We start from the raw sequence: 10,956 nt of genomic DNA on the forward strand, positions 1-10,956 counted from the left end.
CAATAAATTATGTACACGCAGGTCACCTGAGTGAACCAAGCAAGACATTACTCGGAGTAACGCAGTGTTTTTGCAATTATGTGGGTTTTTGAATTCCATAAATCTTTTTAAGTTCCTGGATAATAGAGTTTGATGGGTTTGGGAGATTACTAACAAAACAAAATGTAGCATATTGTGTGTGGTTATTTGATGGTGGTGGTGAAGGGGGGGGGGGGTGTACGCAAAGGATTTCACTAATTATTCTGCCTACTGTTGAAAACATTCTTCTATAGACCATGAAAAAATTGCTTTCTTAATCTCTTATTTTTAAGTAAAAAATTAAATTAATCCATCAGTGACGGATCTATTGAGGGATTACGAGGGTTGCAACCCACCCACCCCCTTTGCTTAATTTGTTTTAAAAAGTCATTTAATACCATTTTTGGGGGTCCCCCCCCTTTTTTTAAACGGAAAAAGGTGAAAACTTTGGTCGCAATCTCTCACCCTTTATTGTGTATTTTTTCCAGATTAGCAATATAGGGTAATACAGATGTTTTAGACAATTTCAAATTGTTTCTTTTTTATTTTGACTACGAATTACTGCGTTTACATGACCAAGATTAAAGGGCTCACGGCGAGTGTGACCGGTCAACAAAGGATGGTTATTCCTCCAAGACACCTGATTCTACCTCTGGTGTGTCCAGGGATCAGTGTTCGTTCTACTTTTATTTTTGTATTCTTTGTCTTTGTTTACTTTTCATTTAAAGGGACTGGTTCACGATTTTTGATAGAAATATTTTTCATTTTCGATGTTAAACATCAAAAATATAACTCATTTAATTTTGGCAGGCAAAATTTTGACCTTCTGAATGCAAGAATAAAAGCAATATTTTAGCCTTAAATCTGTGTTATGTAAACAAAGAGTCGAGTCTTTTTATGTATACATACAAACAAGTGAAATATTGATTTTGTAATATAAAGCATCTTAATTTTGCATAGTCACAAATTTTAACTTTTAGATGACATATTTTACCCCAGACAATGCTTGAAATGTGAAAGATATGATAAACTTAGATCGATATCCATTTCTTTTGAAAATTTCGTAAACAATAACATACCGCAATCTTTGTTTACAAAAGAAATAATAAACTCTCTAAAATGAGCTTCTGTGATAATGTATAACTATAATTTTCATGTGAAATGTTTTAAACACATTAGACAGTAGATTTTGATCATTAAAAGTGAAAAAGAAAATTTTGGGCCAAATCGTGAATCAGTCCCTTTAAAACATCCATAATTTAATTGGAAATTCAAATTTGATACACCGTGTCTTTTCAAAGTTTGGTTTAAGCCCCAAAAACTACACAATGTTAAATACTACCAAATGATTTTAAATATGCAAAGTCAGCGGGTTCGTCCAAAATTTAGGTAGCTGTGAATTTAGGTAGCTGTTGACAATACATGGTTTTACAAAATTCTTGCTGTTGATGACTAAATTGCATGCATTTTAAACTTTTCTGTGCGTATAGGACATTTAGAGGGTTCACACGGGCCTTTTGTTAGTATATGAAGTGTTTCGTGTCGTGGTTGCTGTGTTAATGGCCTCATCATGCTTGACTGTTTTTTTCTCACTGTTTCACGGTGTTTATATAGATACCCGGAAGTTCACGCGAGGTCTCTTGTCCTCATACACCTAACCCGAATCTGTGCTTTGGTCAGAGTTTATCTGACCTCAAGACCATACACTGATGAAAGATTTGATTACATATATCATAAAGGGATTGGTTCACGATTTCCCCCAGAATTTTGTCTTTCTCTTTTAATGATTAAAATCTACTGTCTGATGTGTTTGAAAGATTTCATATAAAAATTAAGGTTATACATTATCACAGAAGCTCATTTAAGAGAGTTTATGATTTGTTTACGAAATTTTCACAAAAAATGGATATGGATCTAAGTTTATCATATCTTTCACATTTCAAGCATTTTTGGGGTAGAATGTGTCATCTATAAGTTAAAATTTGTGACTATGCAAAATTAAGATGCTTTATATTACAAAATCAATATTTCACGTGTTTGTTTGTTTACATAAAAAGACTCGACTCTTTGTTTACATAACACAGATTTAAGGTTGAAATATTGCTTTTATTCTTGCATTCAGAAGGTCAAAATTTTGTCTGTCAACATTAAGTGAGTTACATTTTCAATGTTTAACAGCTAAAAGGAAAAATATCTTTATCAAAAATCGTGAACCATTCCCTTTAAGATTTATCTAGCACGGCTGTTTAAAAAAATCTTGCTGGTTGATTAAAAAGATAAAATGCAAGCATATACTGAAAATCTTAATTGTTTACGAAAACTTATTTCAAAAATTGAGTAGATTCGAAATTAGACTTAAGTCTATCATCAGTTTATGGTCTTGAGGCCTGACCCCGGTTTATCTCTCTCTCGCTCCCACTCTCTCAATTTTTCCTAAAACAAATGAAACAAAAGCTATCAAATTTGACATTGTGCAACAATTGGCGAAAGAGAAAAGAAAGAAAGAATAAATGAAATCCATGCCCCCATTTTGCCCTTTCTAAATGCGATCAAACGTCCAAATATAATGCAATCGGTCATGCCCTATAAAAAAAATCATGATTTTGTGTATACTCGGTTTCACTCAGTCATAATGAATTATCAATCCTATAAAAAATCATAATTTCGCGCATACTTACGTGTTCACTTGTGGTGAAAACGTGGAGAGGGGTATTGGGCAAATTTTCCATATATGAGCAAGTGACCCATGGATCCACCCTATCAACTGAGTATAGCACAGCGGAAACGGCTGGTTTAGTCTTTTGTGAGGATAATTTTGATGCTTTATGATCTTCATCCTTTACTGAATTAACTACATTTTGGAAAAGTTTTTTTAAATATATATTTTACTTCATTATCCATTCCCACCATCGGAACTATGGTAATTTTCGAACTCTGTACTCCTATTTTCAAGTAGTTTCATTGTACCACCCTCGTGCCAGAACCTCTCACCCAAGAGAAAGGTAGATGATATCCCACTGTACACTATAGAGGATATCCTACTGTACATTATAGAGGATATCCTACAGTATACTATAGAGGATATCCCACTGTACACTATAGAGAATATCTTACTGTACACTATAGAGTATAGAGGATATCCTACTGTACATTATAGAGGATATCTTACTGTACATTATAGAGGATATCCTACTGTACACTATAGAGGATATCGTATTGTACACTATAGAGGATATCCTACAGAACACTAAAGAGGATATCTTACTGTACACTATAGAGGATATCTTACAGTGCATTATAGAGGATATCTTACTGTGCATTATAGAGCATATCTTATTGTACACTATAGAGAATATCTTACTGTACATTATAGATGATATCCTACTGTACACTATAGAGAATATCTTACTGTACATTATAGAGGATATCTTACTGTGCATTATAGAGCATATCTTACTGTACACTATAGAGGATATCTTACTGTACACTATAGAGAATATCTTACTGTACACTATAGAGAATATCCTACTGTACACTATAGAGGATATCCTACTGTACACTATAGAGGATATCCTACCGTACACTATAGAGAATATCTTACTGTACATTATAGAGGATATCCTACTGTACACTATAGAGAATATCTTACTGTACATTATAGAGGATATCTTACTGTACACTATAGAGCATATCTTATTGTACACTATAGAGAATATCTTACTGTGCATTATAGAGCATATCTTATTGTACACTATAGAGAATATCTTACTGTACATTATAGAGGATATCTTACTGTACACTATAGAGAATATCTTACTGTACACTATAGAGAATATCCTACTGTACACTATAGAGAATATCTTCCTGTACATTATAGAGGATATCCTACTGTACACTATAGAGGATATCTTACTGTACATTATAGAGGATATCCTACTGTACACTATAGAGGATATCTTACTGTACATTATAGAGGATATCCTACTGTACACTATAGAGAATATCCTACTGTACATTATAGAGGATATCCTACTGTACACTATAGAGCATATCTTATTGTACACTATAGAGAATATCTTACTGTACATTATAGAGCATATCTTATGGAACACTATAGAGAATATCTTACTGTACATTATAGAGGATATCTTACTGTACACTATAGAGAATATCTTACTGTACACTATAGAGAATATCCTACTGTACACTATAGAGAATATCTTCCTGTACATTATAGAGGATATCCTACTGTACACTATAGAGGATATCTTATTGTCCATATAGAGAATATCCTACTGTACACTATAGAGGATATTCTACTGTACACTATAGAGGATATCTTACTGTACATTATAGAGGATATCCTACTGTACACTATAGAGGATATCCTATTGTACATTATAGAGGATATCCTACTGTACACTATAGAGAATATCTTCCTGTACACTATAGAGGATATCTTACTGTACACTATAGAGGATATCCTACTGTACATTATAGAGGATATCCTATTGTACATTATAGAGGATATCTTATTGTCCAATATAGAGGATATCTTACTGTACACTATAAAGGATTTCCTACTGTACATTATAGAGGATATCTTCCTGTACACTATAGAGAATATCTTCCTGTACACTATAGAGCTAGGATATCTTACTGTACACTATAGAGGATATCTTATTGTCCAATATAGAGGATATCCTCCTGTACACTATAACTTCAGCGCACGCACACACACAAAGTCGAAGTGAGTTGTGTGTATATGTAGTGAGAAGTTCTTATCTCTAGGTTGTGGAGATGGAGTTTTAATAGGCAGCAAATAGGAAACATATTTTTCTTTGATATCGCACAAATAAACTACATTGTGTGTTCATTTTTATGATAATGCCCTTTGGGTGAACAAATACCCCGAACAACGATGGTGAATTACGTGTTTCTTAGGTCGGGAGTCAATGCTAACTGGGAGGGAAGACATGACAAATATTCAGAGATGCCTAAAAGTTATAAAGTTGTCTTTAATGTCGTGAAGTTGGCCCATAAACATTATGTATAATTCAAGAAATTTCATAATCCAGTAAAATGTAAAGAAATACAACTGTGCAGTGTCGGGAATTCATGGACAAATAAACATTAGAAGTTCAAAATACAGACCTATTTCTGACATTTACGCACATCTGAAGTCACAGAAGAATATTTGAACACATCATTTCATGCTGCATGCTATATAAATTCTTATAACACTTTCTTGACAATGCAACGCTGATGTTTTTTTGTTTGTTTGTTTGTTATTTGTCAAATATAAATCAAATTTCTGAATTCCTTATCCCATAAAGTCATTAAGATTGATTCACATTAACGTTAAAACTGAAACAATGGACACATGCAACAGAGAAGTTGCAAAACAAGTGTAATTCTTGATAAGTAGAGTCCACGAAATTTACCCCAAGCCAAAGGGGAGAGGGGGAGGGGTGTCGAGAGACTTTTGAAAAATGATCGAAGGATATATCGCATAGCACAGAAAGAGTACAGGTGTGGTTTGTGAATGAATACACTGTCATCAGCCACTAGGGAACAGTGCATATTTGGAGTATCAGTTTGTGATGGCATAATAAATTCGAAGCATTAAGTGGGAAAGTTGCAAAACATAGTTCCAAAAAGCATTATATGTGTGTGTCCAGGATGGTTCATGGGCAAATTTTATTCAGATGTCAAAATGTCTTTTAATAAGCCCTTGTATTTTCTGAAAATGTGTGCACGGCCGACTTACCACACACATAATTAATTAGTCACGGTCCTGCACAACAAAACAGGTCAGTGTGGTGTCTTACGTCAGGTAACTAACCTAATCAACATAAAAAACACAGTTATTTAAAGTACAAGAACGAATTTACTACACATCCACTGCGTGAGAAGAAAAAATCTCTCGCTGTGACCTTCAATTCGACTTTTAGATATATCGATGACGTTTTGTCTATTAGCAATGATAGCTTTCATTCATATGTCGATTTGATATATCCCTGTGAGCTCGTAATAAAGGACACCACAGAGTCGTCCACTTCTGCTTCATACTTAGATATTTTATTGAAAGTAGACATTAACGGCAAACTGACAACTCAACTGTATGACAAACGGGATGATTTCAGCTTCTCCATCGTCAACTTCCCACATTTATGTAGCAATATTCCATTATCACCTGCATATGGTGTTTATATATCTCAACTGATTCGATATGCAAGAGCTTGTTCTGGGTATAGTCAGTTTTTAAATCGAGGTAAGCTACTGACAAACAAGTTGATGGTACAGGGATTTCAACAGTCTCGATTGAAGTCAGCATTTCGCAAATTCTATGGTCGTTATAACGATCTAGTTCGTCAATACAACCTCGCATTGGGTCAAATGCTGTTTGACGTGTTTCATACCGATTGTTAAGCTGTTCTTGGCACACTGATTTTGACTGCGGATAACTCTGTTTGCCTGGTCAGGATATGGGGCTCACGGCGGGTGTGACCGGTCAACAGGTGATGCTTACTCCTCCTAGGCACCTGATCCCACCTCTGGTGTGTCCAGGGGTCCGTGTTTGCCCAACTATCTATTTTGTATTGCTTGTAGGAGTTATGAGATTGATCACTGTTCGTTATCTTCACCTTGCATCCAAGAAAAAAATGGTTGAACTCTGATTTTGATGTATCCTTCATACAAATGTCTGTGATCCGCTATACATCATGCATTACGAGTAGTTCTGACGCATCAAAGACCTGTAAAATTGTGTGTTACGTGTAGTTCTGACGCATCAAAGACCTGTAAAATTGTGTGTTACGTGTAGTTCTGACGCATCAAAGACCTGTAAAATTGTGTGTTACGTGTAGTTCTGACGCACCAAAGACCTGTAAAATTGTGTGTTACGTGTAGTTCTGACGCATCAAAGACCTGTAAAATTGTGTGTTACGTGTAGTTCTGACGCATCAAAGAACTGTAAAATTGTGTGTTATACATATTCTGACGCATCAAAGACCTATACAATTGTGTGGTTTCAATTTTCGTGGTTTAACGATACTTGCTAAAAACAAACTTATTTTTTTCAAAAGTGATGAAAATGAAAAACAAACTTTATGTTGTATACAATTTACCTTATAGATTTCAATTTATTCAAATGATTTCTCAATTAAGTCCAAACGAGTGAGAAATTTATAGAGAGTTATATTGGGATATTAGATTTTTGATATTCAGAGAAATAAGCCTCTACTTTCTGCGCCGTAAATTGCAGGTTTTTATAAGGGTTGGATCTGTAGCTTTCTGGTCTACCCCAATATTTTCCCAGGGGGCTACGGATCTGCAGTTAACTTGGTTATATGATATGAAAGATTGAAGCTTAATTTTTTTTAATACTAGTATTTTGTTTTGTTGTTTGTCTTTGATTTCTTTAAGGGTACTTGTAATAATACTCTCACACACCAAAATCCAGTTTTTATTGGTTTTCATGTCTAAATTCAGAAAAAAAAAAAGTGCACAGTCACTGAATGCGGATTTCTTCAGTTTCTATTTTTACAATATACTGTAATGCATGTTGTGAGGGGGTGTCCCTTGCTTCACAAGTCTATCGGAGTCCATTGAATTAGTCAGCTAGAAATGAATTAGTCAGGTGGAAATAGGTCAAACTAGCAGTTCAAAAGGACACCTAGGAATAGGTGAACTTTACTATCTAAGTAGGTACAGATCAGAAGAATACAATTTTATGTATGAGGTTTTTTGACACACCCATGCATATGTTTATGTTTTGAAATTTTTACAATCCAACCATTCTTGTATCGCGGCCAAAGATCGTGGTGCTTTAGAACCAAGCGCTTTAACCAACTTCTGATTGAAATGAGAAGAAAAAATAATGTAACAATTCGGTATTTCTGTATGGATTAAAGTTTAATTTTACAACTTTTGATAGATTTTTCTCTGAATTCTTGAGAAGTTAGACATGGGACGGTCACCAGAGCGAGAAGTGACAGTCAGAATTTGTCGAAATGCTGGATACTAGTATTCAAATGAAATTAGGATTAATGCTCTTCCTCGTGAGTAAGATTGCAGATCAGTAACTATTTATGTCTCATCAATAAAAAAGCTCTCCTGTCTGACAAATTTCCTTGACGTCCTCTGCGTGGACTGTTAATTTCAGCTGAAATAAGATGATTTTTTCCTTCAGAAGATCAATACAGAACAAGTTCCCTACATTAGCGTGACCTTTCCAGTGCAAACAGTGCTTCCAATACACTCTAGTTGTTTTCTATTCTGACCCCGAATTCCCCATTTCCGTGGAATCTACTTTAGAATATCGCATGAATGCCTTATTCCTTTATAACTTGAATATGAATCAACTCTTTATGACATACCTGATAGTTTAAGCAAAATTTTGTTTTTAAAAAATATAATTATAAATAAATAAAAATAATCTGTTCATTCAGGTGTGTCGATCATCGTTAAATACTAAGAAATATTCTTTAATAAGAATGTCAATCAAACTTGCAAATACAAAATACAGCACTGAATAAATATTAATACAGATATTACAAAACTAAAGCGTAAATGCATGAAAAAGTTACCAAATTAAGATAGAGAGATTGAGAGATATCTAACCCGAAGAACTATCACTTTCCATAATTTGATTAATGTTTATCTATTAGCTACCTAAATGATTGATTAATTTTGTTTTACCATTTTTAGATTTACACCCCCAAAAATCAAATGTTTTTAGGTTATGGTACTTTTCGATACAGCCTGTGTGTTTATAATTTCTGTAAGTACTTCCTTTAGAGGGATTGTAAGAATATAAGAAACAGAAATTATTCAACATGTATAAGCTGTACTTTAATTAGCTCTAATGTTATGAGGACAATTTGGTGGACAGGTGTGAAAATCCTAAAATTGATGAAGCCATCAGAATCTTTCTGATTAAAATTCACAGCAGACATAACCACAAAGATTACGATACTCCATGTCTGCAATGTCTCCTCAAAGTTCAGGATTGTCTGATATCATGAAAAGCAGACCAACATCAGCGGCGGGAAATATCAATACAGAAATGTTTTCTGGAAAGCCGAGCGAGGATATATGAGACTTGGATAGCTTTCAACAACTGGATTTAAGAGCCAACCCAAATTGCCAGTATGTTTTAAGACCCAAACTGGAAGGTGCATCGTTGGCATGGTTTCAAGCGCCATATGGTACTGGAAAACTTCTCAAAGCTCTTAAAGATCAATTTGGAAATTTTCATCAGAAATGGATATTAGAACACGAATTTTACGACAGAAACATGACACCCGAGGAATCTCTAGAAACTTACATTGATTACGTCAGAGACTCGGCAAAGGCGAAATACTGAATGTTCGTCATTCAAATCTGTACTCATGGATGATTTAAAGTAGGGGGGTCCCCTTTTTATGACTAAGAATTAAGAGAAAATCAATATAATAACAGCAAAAGTAAAAGATTTGTCATAATACATACAATCAAGTGCACAAAGGTAAACAAATTAATTATTGGTTGTTATTTATTGATTTTATCATGTTTAAAGTATAGCTAGAATAACCCATAAAACCAACCTAAAAAGTCTTATAACCCTGAAGCTCCCAGCCCATTGGGCTCCCTATCAACAAATGATGGATCCGCCACTGCAAAAGAATCCGACTTCCTTTCGAGAGGTGATTCAAAGCACAATAATCCTGGTCATCCTCAGGATACAACACCAAAACTGGTACCCGACCTTAGGAAAAGCTTCACCCTCACGGAAACACTCGATAGTCTAACCACCAACCAATCTAATTAAAATTAGATCTTTGATCCACTCATGCAATCGTAGCGATTGCATGAGCGGATCAAAGATCTAATTTTAATTAGATTGACCACCAACAATCATGACCATGTGAATGTCATCTAGCGTCAACTGCATGATAAAGAAGTCCATGTAGCGAGAATGTGTAGGGAAATTCCGCGTGTCCGATTCTACGTCATCCGCACAAAGTCTGTGGAGGTACGTGATCATAAAACCTTGACTTGTGGGAATTGGAGGTACATAATCACAAAACTTTTACATTGTGGGGATGTGGAGGTACGTAATCACAAAACTTTTACATTGTGGGGATGTGGAGATACGTAATCACAAAACTTTGACATTGTGGGGATGTGAGCAGGTACGTAATCACAAAACTTTGACATTGTGGGGATGTGGAGATACGTAATCACAAAACTTTGTCATCGATCGTGAGGATGATTCTACGCCCGACAAGTCTGCTCGGAAAAATTTCATTCTATATTTATATGATCTGAAGCGCTCTGAGATAGTTTAAATGTTCTAAAACAAAGCATTCAGGGGATCTATCTATCGGAACTTAAACCTTTTACAATATCTCTTTAACTTTTTCAGATAATACTATGAGTATTTTCTGAGATTTGCTTATACATGTAGGTATAGCTTTTGCAGTCTTTTAATGATTATCCAATTTTTGGTTAAAAATGCAAAGAGAGTAGACAAATTCAATTACAAATAGGTTTGTTTAACTGCTGTGTCTCCACAAAACAAGGGGGGAATCATTTTTAAAATTTCAGAAAGATATTCTTATAAACCTTAGATTGCTTAGGTCCTATAATGAATTATTAATTAAAATGTTCTGTTATATCAAACACTCTATTTTGCAAATAGTGAATTGCTCCAGTTTTAGACTGTGTAATGAAACTTGAGAGCAAAAGTTGTCATCACGTCACCATCTCCTCATCACGGACAGCCCCCCCCCCCCCCCCCCCCCCCCCCTGCTATATCATGAACACTTGTCACTTCTCCGAAAGGAATCTCGGGTCGGGTCAGTGCAGCAGAATATTACATTAAGAACTATAATATACGTATATTTTCTTTCTTATTTTGTGCATCCTATTCTATCTAATTAATCAACAAAT

Source organism: Ostrea edulis, chromosome 9 (genome assembly GCF_947568905.1).
Source record: "Ostrea edulis chromosome 9, xbOstEdul1.1, whole genome shotgun sequence".
NCBI classification, from domain to species: domain Eukaryota; kingdom Metazoa; phylum Mollusca; class Bivalvia; order Ostreida; family Ostreidae; genus Ostrea; species Ostrea edulis.